This window comes from Pagrus major, chromosome 5, assembly GCF_040436345.1.
Source record: "Pagrus major chromosome 5, Pma_NU_1.0".
NCBI classification, from domain to species: Eukaryota; Metazoa; Chordata; class Actinopteri; order Spariformes; family Sparidae; genus Pagrus; species Pagrus major.
In genome coordinates this window covers 18,538,115-18,552,413 of record NC_133219.1, presented here as the reverse complement: position 1 = coordinate 18,552,413, position 14,299 = coordinate 18,538,115, and positions in this window count along the sequence as shown.

Here is a 14,299-nt window from a genome sequence, read left to right as displayed (position 1 = left end):
TACACACTGTTGCTTTGTCCACACACTGGCTTGCCTCAGCTCTTTCTGTTCCTCTCTCCCTGTACGTGCGCTCCAATAAATTGGTGTAGAGTGGGTGCACATTGTCCACTAGTTAATCGATCATGGATGGTATTGTACAGATTACGAAAAATAAAAATATAAAATGGGTTGTCAAATATACTTTGACAGCCATAAATATGCCCAGGGAAGGCTGTGTGGGAAACTCATTAAAAAAAGCAGCAAATCTTTACAATTAAGACGCTAGAAAAGGGAATGTTTGGCATCTTTGACAGAAAAAGTTATGTCGTTTGAGGCTAGAGTAGATGGTTACAACATAATGATGCATCAAAATGGCGAATCCTAGGCTAATAAGGAGGTGAAAGTCCAAAAACTCTCTGCATAAACTGCAGAACACACATCACATAAGTAACAGTCCATATGCATCACATAGAAATATGCCAATATGACATCCACTGTCGAAAGCACCAGTGCATGTCAGCCAGCCCAGCGATAACAGTATCCAATATCACAGCCAAAGGAATCATGTTCAGAATGTTAGCTAAAGATAGTAAGGAAACCTCACCTTTCAATGTAAAGTTAAACTCTTGTTTCGATACTGCATACATGTACTTTTCTTTAATCAAGTTCAACAAATCATAACTCAAGCCAAGCATAAGTTTTAAATATCAATATGCAAGGACATAAATTAACCTGGAACAGGAAGACGCACCAGAATCAGCAGCAGCCACTTTCAGCAGGTGATGATGGAGAGCAAAGCGTTCTCATTAGTTAACATTCCTCGGTGCAAGCTATTTTTCAGAACATTTCTTCATAAATTATGCTTTTAAAAAGTGATGGGGAGACAAAATTGGCCATTTCAAAAAGTGGTGGGGACGTGTCTCCAGTGTGAATGACACCTATGGGTGATAGTATCATGATTGATATAAAAAGGGTCATCCATTCACAAGGACGGGTCCACCAACATGGTCTGCCTCTGGAACACTTAGTTCATTTGTAAATGATTGCATTTTGTTTTTATTTACGTTTTACACAGCGTAAAAAATGCAAAAAAATGTCTACTTTGTTTTAATTGATCATGATCAACTAAAACAAAGTAGACATTTTTTTACACAACCCGGTAAACACCTGTCTACAGTCATTTAATGGGTTCTGCAGGAGTCTGAAAATGCTGTTAACAGGAACCATTTCTTTCTCACAGTTTTGTCTGTAGTCCTTGCGAACATCATGAGTCTGTCTGAGCGTAGAGTTCCAATGGAAAGTGACACATCAGAAGAAAGCAGAAAAATATTATGTCTCTGTCTCTAACAGCTGGTTCTGAGGTGCACAAACGTTTTAAAGTGGATTTCTCCACCAAATCAACAGCAAATAAACTGCAGTGATGGTATCTACCTGTGAAACTATAGAGCTTAGTCCGGCTTAGTAATGAGTATATGATAATGAGTGCGGTAATGATTGGATGTTACTTATGTAGCAATGCTGGAGGGCAATAGCAACATTCAGTTGGAAGAAAGCGCTTCTTCACATCGGTGATGGTGATAAACCTCAGAGTTGAACCACAGTGTCCTTCATGCTGCTTTTTATCGTGTGAATGAGTTCAATAAAAAACAAGTGTGAATTAAACAAGACTGGGCAAAAAAAGAGGTCATGCGTTGCTATTTAATGTGCACCCAACTGTTCTGTATTAATGACTTATTCATAGAAATGTAGATGTGTTTTGTTGGTCTTTAAGTGGGATGCGCAGTATCTGAGAATTGAAGAGCTGAGGTGAAGGGTAAGGCCAAATTTTGCTATAAAACGTTACACTTTCTGAGATTTTGAACACAATCCTTTTTTTTCTGAATCTCTTAAGAAAAGCTTGTTCCATCCTGTGGACACGAGTACATGTGCTTTCTTTGTGTTATTTACTTCTTGTGTTCGCACAGCCCTGAAACTCCTACAGACTGAAATCCTCGCAACAAAAACCCTTGACCCTTCATCATGCACTAGCACTCGTCTGTAACTTAAGATACGAACGTACCTACTTTACACAGCAACTTCAGTTAGCGTATGTATGCAACACCACTTCACTTCATTAGTAAGTAAAAGGAACTCACCATTGACGCTGGTTTCAAGTCCTGTGCTTGTTTAACCTGACGTTTCACCCCAACCTCAACCTTGTCCAGACTTTGTCGCTCTTTATATGACTTCACCTGACTTCCTTCCTTTACTGTCGTAATGATACCTCCAGCCAGAGTTTGTCGCCTAACAAGAAATGTAAATATGTGTCAGAATAAGCTGCTTTCAGAGTTGACCTACAGCATATGGGTTGTTTTTTCTGATTACGATATCTGGTGTTGAACTTGGGCTGACAGAAGGTTTCCTCTTGATAAGGAATAAAAATGTGTTGATTTAATACTTAATTTGTCCTCAACACTGGCTAAAAGTCTCTTGGACTAAAGAGGATTTGCTTTACTAGAATGTTCCTAAATCTAGAGTTAGGGTGTCGATGGATGCTTGAGCCAATTTACTAACAGTTACCAACTAACTTACTATTTAAAGATTGATGTGTCAGATTGATGATTTTGAAGTTTAGGGAAATGGCAAAGCTTGGCCCTATGAGGCAATGCAATAAATCTACTGGAATCTTACTTCTATATTTTTAACACTGCCAAGGAGGTTATGTTTTCACCCATGTCCGACAGTTGGTTTGTCAGCAGGATCACGCAAAAACTACTGAAGGGATTTCAAAGAAAATGGAGGTCTTGGCCTGGAATAGACCCCATTAACATTTGGTGCAGATCCGGCTGTCAAATTAGGCTTGATTGAAAACGGGGACTGTTGGGCATTGGCGGAAGTGTGTGCTATACTGAGTGCCATTCTAGCGCATACAATGAGCTCAATCAAATAGCATCCTACTGAAGAGCACAATCTTGCTCATTTTTGTTCATCTTGAAATCTCTGCATTGTAATATGATTATTATAAAAGCCTTGATTGCTGAAAAAAATGGCATCTTTCTCCTCATGCATTTTGTATTCATAAGATTCAGCGAGTTGCTTCTGGGGTCCATTGCCGATGTGATGCAAGTTTCTCTTTCACCTACAGCTGGTGAATTTTTGTATCAATTATTTTACGAGAGAGAAATCATTATAGTGGGTCATGGTAATGGCTGTCTCAGAATGTCAGTCCCTGGGTTGTGTGGTAAAGTGTGCCTCTCCCTGGGCTTTATTGGAAATCATTAGTATCCAGAATAGGTGGTTTCAGAGGCTTTTTCCACCCTGAGAGGAGTAACATTGTCAGGAGACACTTAATAACTCTAATTCATGGCCTTGTTTTAGCTTTTATGCACTGGTCCAGGCTGAGTGAGGATTCTAGTTGCATATATTCATGTCATTTATATGCAGCATAAGTCTGGAGGTGGAATGGGGGGAAGAGCCGTGTAAGCTCAACATGTTAGAGATTAAAATCCTGGTGTCAGTAGCACTTAATGAATGAAAGATTACCACATGTCAGATTACTGCAATATGCTCACATATTGTGCTCTATAGGGCAGAGGTGAAAAATATTTTGTAGTTGGAATTTCATTTCGGCAGACTGAAATTTTACACAAGATTTACCTGCACAGGTACAGTATGATCTCTAAAGGGACCTTACCCACCGTGTCAGTTAGACTTCATAAATTAGCAGTCATTAGACCAACTTCACCCCGAGCAGGACCGCAGGACTGAGAAGCTTGCTTAGTGACTCCTGTTGACTAAATCCTGATAATTAAAACAGCAGAAGAGGGCATCAGTGGATGATCTCCCTCCTACAAGCTCCTCATTATGTCTAGCTTCCCTGATGCTTCCCCAGTATTAACAGCTTACAACCAGGCTTGTGTGAACACTGTGCAGATGATTTCTAAGTTGATCTTTGGCTATCACTGTTCATTTATCTAATGAATAATTTAAACTGTCCTGGGGACATCAAATAACATGTATAATCCAGCACTTGCCTGCAAACTCAGCCTCAGATTCATTTAAAACGTGCATGTAATAAAATAACCACAGTGATTCCCAGGCTGTATGACACTCTGCAGTGGCAATGATCAGGAGATGTTTAGAGGTAATTGCATGCATCTACATATCTCAGGTTGACCTACAGTATGGTTTCCTTTGAGGCACCAGATGATGAGTATTTCAGTATTTTCAAGTTTTTGTGTTGTTGTTTTTTTAACTCCCCAGATTCTCCTCAGCCAGGTTCACCCCCCAGCCTTCAGTGACCAACACCTACTGTAGCTACGCCCTTGAATTTCCCTTCAGCAGCTCTAAGGGAAACAGAGAAAATATAGATGTTAATTTTGTGCCAAGCTTGCGCGCAAAGCAGTCGCTGCACTCCACATTCATGGGGGGAAAAAAATGATGTTTTTTAGAGTTGCTTTGCTTCCGATTGCTCTCCTCTGCTGGGAGCTTTGCGCATTAAATAGTGATTGTGATCTGGATGCAAACTTGAGGAGCTGACTGCGCGCAAGAGCACGCATGACTGACCGCTTATGGACAAAGGTTTCTGTGTCCAAGTGGAAATCGGCGCATCAAACAGAGGAAGCTGGCTGGATGGAGAGCAGGATTGACGGGCGAAAATAAATGAATAAAAACTTAAGTCCACAAGCCTGAAACAACCTTTTAATGAGTTTTTGATTCAGTGAGTCCGATTGAGAATAGATTGAAATTAAGTTAGTAATTATTTTTTATTAATTAAGTTTTTTGAAAATGAATGCCATAAATTCTTAAATATTATATAATATAATAAAATTCTTGCCGTGTTAACAGTTACTAAGGCCAATAAACTTGTCTTACCTTGGTTTATTTCAAATCAAACTGACGACGGGCTGTGTGCTCTGAGGAAAATAAAAAAAAGTAGAAAGAAATGTCCACTTTCTTCTGAATGAGACATAGATCAAGGAGAAAGACAAAATACAGAAGACGGGAAAAAACATCAAGAGTCAAGCTCCGTCCCCCCGCGGTGTGCAGTGTCAGTCCGGTTTCATGTGAGTCGCTGCGGAGCGCTTCATGTGGCACGGGATGCGCTCAGCCTGCCGCTCAGAGCGCAAGTGGACGATTTACAGCCGGATCCGTCCGTATTTGATGCGGTGACGTCGGGAGTGAAGGGGGGTGGGATGAGAGCTGGATTAACAGGCTAATGGTTGAGTGAGATCCCCCCGTGATCTCTTCCAGCTGCTCTATTTGAAATGTCAAGAGAGCTATTAAAAAAAAAAAACACAACAACAACGTCTAATGTGACGCTGATAGTGAACAGGGCAGGTCACAGATGGTCCGAGCCGCGCACATTTCACTGGAAAGACGGCCAGAACTGCTTCCCACTGCAAAAACACCCGATGCTGAGGGCGCACACACATCACGCTCCTGAGGATTCAGTCTGAAAATGTACAAATTAATCGAATTTGAAGCTGTTGAACCCAAACCTGGTCAAGCTCCAAAGTGCCATCTTCTAGTGGAAATATTAAATGGGAATGTAATTAAGCTTTAAAATGAATAATTAATTAAACCCATAACTAATCTTTCTTTCAATCATTGTAAAAACAAAAACATGTCAGCAACAAAAGAAGACATAGGGTTGTGTTAATAGCACTTTAACACATGTTTAGATCTAGGACACACAATGTGTGTACTAGTATAGGGCTACAGACAATAAACCCCTGGATCAATTAATTTAAACAAATTAATATAAAGTGTAGCCTACAGCAAATTTAAATAACCATCGTATATCTATTTGTCTCATGCCTCTATTGCCTCCAAGGTTTCTATTGTTCAGTTGTGAATAAATGATCATTTTTCTGTGATTCCTTTTTCTTGAACTTGTTTTCATCATGACCTTGAATAATTGAATTTTAAATGAACTTTAATGCCTGAAGGGCACATTTAAATTGCTGAGCAGGACCTATATCTGAATCCACTTCAGAACAAAGCTTTGATAGCAGCTGCACCCCTGAGGGCTTAAAGTGTCAATATGAAAGTGAACAAAGTGATGTGGTTAGGAGTTGTGAAGTTTGAAGGGGGCAAATGAACGGCCACATGCAGCAGCTGGTTGCACACAGTGAACTTTGCCTAAAGTTTTCCTCACTGCTATACGTTACAGCGTTTATAGCCAAAGCTAATTTTAAATGCCGATCCCTAGATGGGCCTTTAAGATATATAAAGCTCAACAAATACATGACACACAGTACAAACACAAATCTTGTACAGCAATGACATGCTAACATGCTGAACTTTAGCAGGTGTTTATTATTCATCGGCCAAGTTTAGCATGTTAGGATGCTAGAATATGCTTATTAGAACTAAACAGTACAGCTGAGGCAGATGGGGGTGTCATTAGTTTTGCAGGTGATTGCTTGTTATCCAAAATATGTTAGAATTGTTAAAAGAATGAGAATGTTAAAATTTTGACCTGAAGATGCTGTTAAAAAAAAGTGAGAGGATCACTGAAACTGTTACAATTCATCCTGAGGGGACCATAAATGTCTGAACCACATTTCATCCGTCTTCGATAATCATCCACCCGTCCAAAGTTGCTGAAATATTTCAGTTTAGATCAAACTGGTGGAGCGACCATCCGACCATCATGTTTTATAAGGTCAAACATAGTGAAGGTTAGTCAACATGATTTGAACTTCACAGTAGGAATCTCGCTCATTCAGTTGAGAACCAAGCCGTGGCCATTTGAGTGCAGCCTTCACTTGAATCCCTCTTTTGAGCTTCACCTGCAGTGGAGAATACTGGCTGATAAATAGATTGAATTGTAAACTCTTAATCAACCCACATGGCTCCAGCCCTTTTAAAGGACAGTTTCAGCCGTCACTTCCCCCCTGTCTGTTAGTTCACTTATATCTCGTTATTTCATTTTGCATTAGAAACCATGCCTGAGCCAAGCCTTGAAATTCTGACGTACACGGCAGCTTTGAGGTGGCATATTGCACAACAGATGAGAGTTTTGATGCTCCGGCTTACCTCGGCTGAACCCAAAATGCTGCTGGGTTGACAGTACATGAGTGCTGTTTCCATGAATCCAACTCAGCTTAGTTTTGGAGTTTTTGCTGATTGAATTGAGTAGAGTTGAATACATTCATCATAGCAACATGGACTCTGTGTTCAGTTGTCAGCTTGCCAGTGGCATTGCTGGAGCAAATCTGTTCATTACAAGCAGCAGCACCAAGAAACTGAAAAGGATATAAAACCTTCTCTTTCTGCGGTAGAAGGAGAGCATAGACAAAAAGAAGAGTTGTTCTTGGTGCAGGAGAAAGGTTTTACTCATCGGGTAACGTTTCTTTGAATGTGAGTGTTTGAGAGGAAAAAAAGGTGGATGCGTAACGATGTGTTTAAGCTGCGCTCTTCGCCTAAGCGAGATGCTGGTGTTGCTGAAAGTGGATGTGGACCCTTCAACAAGTTGGCGTGTGCAGAATGTGAATGTTTATATAAAATAGAGGAGCGTAGGATTATACAACACGTTTCTTTTTTCCAAGTGTGGGTAAAAATATTCGTCTGTCAAATGTTTAATGCAGTGCAACCCATTATATAGGTAGTCTGCGTCATGCAGCTACAGTATATGCATTTTCTATATTTTTCTTTCCCCACTTTGTCTCATTCTACAAACATCCAGTTTAAATATTCTTGTCCACCTCTGCCAGCACTCAGCTTTGCTGTGCCTAAGGAGCTTTGGCGGCAGAAGTCAGTGTCATGTCACTAATCACCTCCTATTTTGGAGACAAGCCTATAAGTTACTTTAATACACTGCATTTCCCGTCGGATATTTCTGTTTCTGTCAGCCATCCTTTATTTTCATTTATCCAGTTTATACTCCAGCAAGAATGGCTGTGATTATTTTCATAGTAAGTTGTCACAGCCTAAAGGGAACTTTGCTGATTTTGTCTGATGAGTAGTGTTGACTTTACAGAGAAAATCAGAAGCAATTTTACATTTGGAGCGCTGAAACCAGATTTTCTTTGAACTCAAATGATAACTGTTATCAATTAATTCATACATTCTGCTGATGTGGAGGCAAGCAACTTTTTTCCCACTGCAGAAGCAAGTGATACGGGGGCTGTGACAGGGACACCATTCACCCTATTATAAGACACTGTACCATCAAAATGATTTTGAAGCTGTATTTTCAAGGTAAAAAAAAGTTACATAATGTTGCTTTAAACTTGGGGTCTTATTCCCTGTATATAATGACAAAGCCTGTGACGCATCTTATTACATATGTCTTTAACCTTTTTGATTTAAATAAAAACCGTCTGTGGCAACACCAAGTTTACTCAAACATATCATTTATAAAAAGAATCAGAATAGTTTGAGTTTTAACTGTCTTATTGTTTTTGCCCCCAGCTGCTTCACCTGCATCTGGTATTAGATGTTCACTATCATTTGATGTATAACACCTCTGAAGGAGCAGCTTTAAAAACTAAGCAAAACAAATTATTATTTTTTTGGAGTCTAAAGTCATGAGAAACTGTGATGGGATTTTTTTTAGCATCACAGTTTCATTAACTAACCTCAAAATCTTGAAGGACACCATCACCAACAAATGATGTAGCAGGGTTTTAGTTGATTCAGTTCTCCTCTGAATTACTTTGCTCATGTGGCGTCTTGCTGAAAATTTTAGTGGGCTCTTGGGGCTCAAGTGCAGATGGAAGATTTGTGTTATTTCACACCTGTAAAGAGTTTGAAAACTAATTCCAGTGTCGCAGTGACCCACAGGGAGCAGGACAAAACTAGATATTAGGTGTGTTTTAGGAGCTGTAAAGGATAAAGGCCTCTGAGAACACCTCCACCTGTGGGCAGTAAGTCAAAAACAAAGCTCAATCAATATACTGCTCAGCTCTGGTTTCGTTTGTTGAAAACATGATGCATTCACATTCACGACACTTATCTTGTTTGGATGAAGTGATGCTGTACCTGCAGGTTAGAGAAAAGGTTTAGCTTTCAAACTTTCTCCATGGATTTGAATACTAATTTGAGTGCAGTGAAGTGGATGCACACACGTTTATTTGGTCTCCTGCTCTTTTTGTTTCATCTTATGAAGCCGCAGCAAATGATAACGCAAAACTCAGCTCTTCAGGGTGCAAGAGAAAAAAAGATGCGGAGCCAGAGCAATGTTTGGCTCGGCTCCAACTTCACGCTTGGCTTCTCTTTCATTCACAGAATTGGTTGATTCATTATGCCCAACCTCTTAAAATTTAAACCTGCATATTCATTCATGGTCCTTTAACTTCATTTCTTTGTGCTTTGTTGCTTTTCTTTCAATGGCTACTTGTACTTTTCTCTTTCTATTTGCTTTAGGTTTTAAATTTGCCTCCTTTTTTTGACCATTTTGCAACTTCTTTACTTTCTAAAAGACTGTGGTGACGGTCAAACGTTGGCCTAATGGTCGAGTGTTGATACTTTGCATCCTAGTGAGTATCAATGCTGTAGAAGCACAGTAAAAAGTGTCACGTTTTCATTAAACACAGATGCATGTTTTATTGACTTTGCTATCTGTTTTTTAATTAACCTGCTCTGCATAATAAGAAGCCATTTGAACTATTTCGTCGCGATTGCACAACCTGCAGATATTTACTACCATGTCATCAACCTTCAGCACCATCCATCTACCTGTGAAGTGTCTGCCATCACAGTCCAATACTGATGTGGAGACAGCAGCAGACAGTGCCAGCCAGAGGGGGTGTACGTCAGCCAGCTGGCTCCATGCAGTTTTCATGGACTGTGTCCCTCTGAGCTGGGTTAGAGACACGTCTGAACTCACTTTGGTCGTCAGCACTGTTTATGTCTGTGTGTTTTCATCTTTTTAAACGTCTCTTGAGCCTTTTTGTAATCTTTTCATACTTTTCATTTTTTCGTGAATTTTCCTTGCTTTTTGAAGCATGGGACCATGTTTAACTTTTGAAGGCTGAATTTTTAGACATATTATGTAAATGTCTGAACAAATTTCAGTAGAAAGGAGACATCATTCTTCTGCAATAGATTTGCCCTGAAGAACACTTATTCAAGGCAAAAATAGAGAAGACTGGATTCCCACCGTCTTGACTAGACGGTAGGAATCAAAACCAATGGTGCCTGCAAAAAAAAACAATGGTGCCTGTAAATAAGTGATATTTACAGACTAGAATGACCCCATTGCGGTTGTATGCCTCCGCGCACCAGTCAAGTTGCTGTTCCAGGGCTGTGACATTAATGGCCAGAAAAATGCTGAATATTTTGATGTCACAGTGCATTTAACCTCTGTATGTCATAACTTCACCATTTTATCCTACTAGACATTTGTAAGTAACATTTTATTGGAATTATCAGATGAATTCTTGAGTTATGGCGACGGATGCTTTTTGTGAGGTCACAGTGACCTTGACCTCTGATAGTGGACATTTGAACCAAATGTGACGAAATTCCCTAAATGTGTTCTTTAGATATGGTGTTCACAATAACGGGACGCCATGAGGTCACAATGATCTTGAGTCCAAGTGAACATTGGTACCAAATTTGACAGCCTCAGACAGCCTGTCAGTGGCAAAAACAAGCACATTTACCTGATGTAACTTTGACAGTCGCAGTGCCCCAAATGATTACATAGCAGCCATTTACAGCTGTGGCTTCTACCTGAGGTGATCTGCTTGACCAATTCCAAAACTGTGGTGTATATGGTCCTGTACATGCAGTGATTGTTGTGTGTAAAAGATAATTGTCCAATATGCCATATCTGATGACCAAAATGATGTTCACCATTATCTCTGTTTCAATGAGCTTATCTTCTCTGCTTTCATGTTTGTTTATTATTTATTTGTACAGTGCATTAGGAACATAAAGGGACAAAATTAAATCTTTTAATCCACAGACGTTTTTTTCCAAAGTACTTTTCCACAAAATAAAATCCAAATATACACATTTAAAGTGAGGATTAGACATCCGATTTGGATTATTCACTACAATGTTTGTTTCAACCAAAGGTTTAGAGTCTGTAAAATGACAAACTCAACTCAAGCCCTTGAGTTGCTCATTCATCTAATCAATCCAGATGAAAAACTCTTCCCATTATAAAGCTGTACATGCTTGTTGTGAAGGCTCCTTGTTTTTCTTCCAGTTCAAGTAAGTCACCATGGTAACAAGAGGGAAGTCTGGCATCACAGATGACATCCTGTGATGCCCACAGGTACAGCTTGGCTTTTCTTATTTTTTCCAGTGTGAACACAGCATGAGAATATAGTGTTTTACATGCACCCAATCTGCAGATAGTGTGGTGGTCCGTACAGCTGGGAGTATTTGAAAAGTTGCTAAAACTATGACTACTGTGGCTCAAGGTGTGTGTGTGTGTGTGTGTGTGGCCCGACATCAGCTCTAAATGCCCGAGAATGGCTCATTAAAGGAGTACTTCACCTTCATTTTGATCCAAGTCTGGCCATCCCCTTCTTTTCGTTTTTTTTTCCAACTGGCATTTAAAAGGATTTTAAATCAGGCATACACAGTATATCCTTCAATTATTAAAGTGGTCTGAGGCACTCAAGAGGGCGATGAGTTAAAAAGCCTTTAATGTCGAATAGGTCTTCATGTTTCAGCCATTGAGGCTTCATCAGGGCATATAAAAATGGTCACTCTTTCATTTATAGGTTAGGTTCATTTATATGTTTAGTATCCAGGTTGATTAATAATTTAATTTTATCATTATAATCATCAAATGCCTTAAAATCCAAACTGTGAGTCAGCACTTAATGTTCACAGTCATTGTTTCAGTTTAAATCCAGTACGTTGGAGTTCAACTATAGAAGGTCAATCATAAAACTTTATCTAGACAGAGCTGCTCTGAATAACTTAAGGCAAACATTAAAGCCAGCCAGGGTTTTGGATGTACAACAGCACTTGGTCTCACTGAGTCTCAAGGGTTACAAATGATTTATGAGCTGGGTGATTGATCATAATCTTCTGACTTTTTCAAACACAGACTAAACAATCTAGCAATATTTCTCTTAATATGTCCGACAAAAATCTAACACACTTGAAGGTATTCAACAATAACCACCAGTGAGCTATCACACAGAATTGTGGATGATAATGCTGGAAATGGTCAAGAGCATGGACGTCTGTGTGTAAACAACTGGACATTCATGTGAGGCAGTCTATGCAACAAAATATAAGTGTACAATAACTAATGGCTATATGAGGTAGGAATTGAATTCAATAAAATCATGACATATTTACATTATTCTCATTAAAATCTCATATAGCTGACAGATGGGGAAGCAGACTCATTAGCAGCAAGTGATGAAAAGCATGCACATGAAAGACCTCCTCAAGTCATTTAAGGATTAACTCATCTCTGGATTAGGGACTGGTGGTCCTGCAGTTAATACAGTTAGGCATCATACTATTGTTTTTGTTTTTTTATGTAGAATTAAACAGGATTTCTAATGTGTTCTCTCTCATTAAGTGGATTTTTTAAATGAGATGTCATGCACTAGGAAATCACAATGGAGTGTCCAAAAAACTGACTTATGACTGGCCACGGCTCATCAGTGTGTATCATCAGCATCTCGTCAGACGTCAGCCTGTCACGATGCATCAGAAAACGTGTCGTACATGAAAACGTTCAAAGATCACTGACAAGAGCTACAGCTTTAGTTTCGGAACTGCAGGGGTTGTTTGGGTTTCTGAGCTGAAAGCTAAGCTAAATAAGTCGTCATCATTTGAAATAGATGAAACATGCAGATTTACTTGCATTTGGTACATTTCTGTCTAATAAACAGAGCTTAAAGTGTTTAATCTGTTTTGGCTGTCACTGAGTCTCAACATGAAGCTATTTAATAAAACATCAGTAGGGTAAGGGAAGCCAAGTCAGTGTGAGTAGAGATTTGCAGATATCCTGTTGCTTAAGTATTGCACTCATTCCTCGCTACACATCATTTCATTTCGGCCCTCCACCTGCAAGCAGATGTGTTCCCTCACCTGGCACGCCTCTCTCAGATCTTCCAAAGGGAGGAAGTCATCATCCTGGAAACAGAGCAGATTATTTTTAACAGCCCAGTCACCAGGATAAAAAATTTCTGCAAAGCACAGATACATCCATAAGTCATATCACGTTCACATTACATCCGCAAGGATCCATTTTAGGACCACTTTTGTTCAGTTTGTATATAAATGATTTGCCCTCTGTATGCCCTGAAGTTGAGACCCAGCTTTATGCTGATGACACGGTGATATATGCACATGGCAGCTCAAAACAACAGGCCGCAGAAAAACTTACCAAGGCTTTGGATGGTGTCACAGCATGGCTAAATAAGTCTTGCCTCAAATTAAATACGAGTAAAACAGTTGGACTGTTCTTTTCAAAAAAGTCAACTTCGAGTCCAGATCCAGACATAACTCTACTGGGTGAAAAACTTCAAATTGTAAATAAGCACAAATATCTTGGCATACTGATTGACCAACAGCTGTCCTTTAAATCCCATGTGAAGACAGTCTGTCATAAGATTAAATTTAGTGTATCCAATTTAAGATTTATTAGAAACTTCATGACCATGGATGCAGCAAAGCTCTATGTAAATGCAATGATTGTTTCACGTTTAACATACTGTTTGACGAGTGTTGCACAAGCAAATAAGACCACTCTCAAACCGCTTGAAACATTATACAAACAAAGCCTTAAGATCCTAGATCGAAAACCTAACTCCCACCATCACTGCCTCATTTTAAAAAAGCATGATCTTCTGAGTTGGGATAATTTAATAAAGTATGCAAATCTCTGCCTGGTCTTTAAAATACTGCACAATACTGCTCCTCCTCCTCTCCAAACATTCATAACCCAAAGATCAATCAACGACAGGGCAACCAGAGGATCAGCTCGAGGAGACTGTGTTGTTCCCATGAGAAAAAGTGTCTTTGGCCAAGCTGCCTTCTCAGTAAAAGCAGTGCAGGACTGGAACTCAACACCAGGGTCTATTAGAGAATCAAACACTCACTATTCTTTTAAAAGACAGTTAAAGCAGTGGTTAATTAATAATCAATCATGTAATCACTAATCATGTAATCGCTAATCATATAAATCACTAATCATGTAAATCACTAATCAATCATTAGGCTATTTGTGCTGTTTCTCAATGCTTGTAATCATATGTCCTGTTTTTGTTTTTGTTTTTGTTTTTTATTCTGTTTGTTTGCTTATTTGTTAGCTTTGGTTCTCTTGCCTAATGCCGTTTCATGTCCTGCCTTGTAATGTCTGATATTGTTTGTTTGTGCTAATGTTTTAGCTCTGTGTGCTACTTGC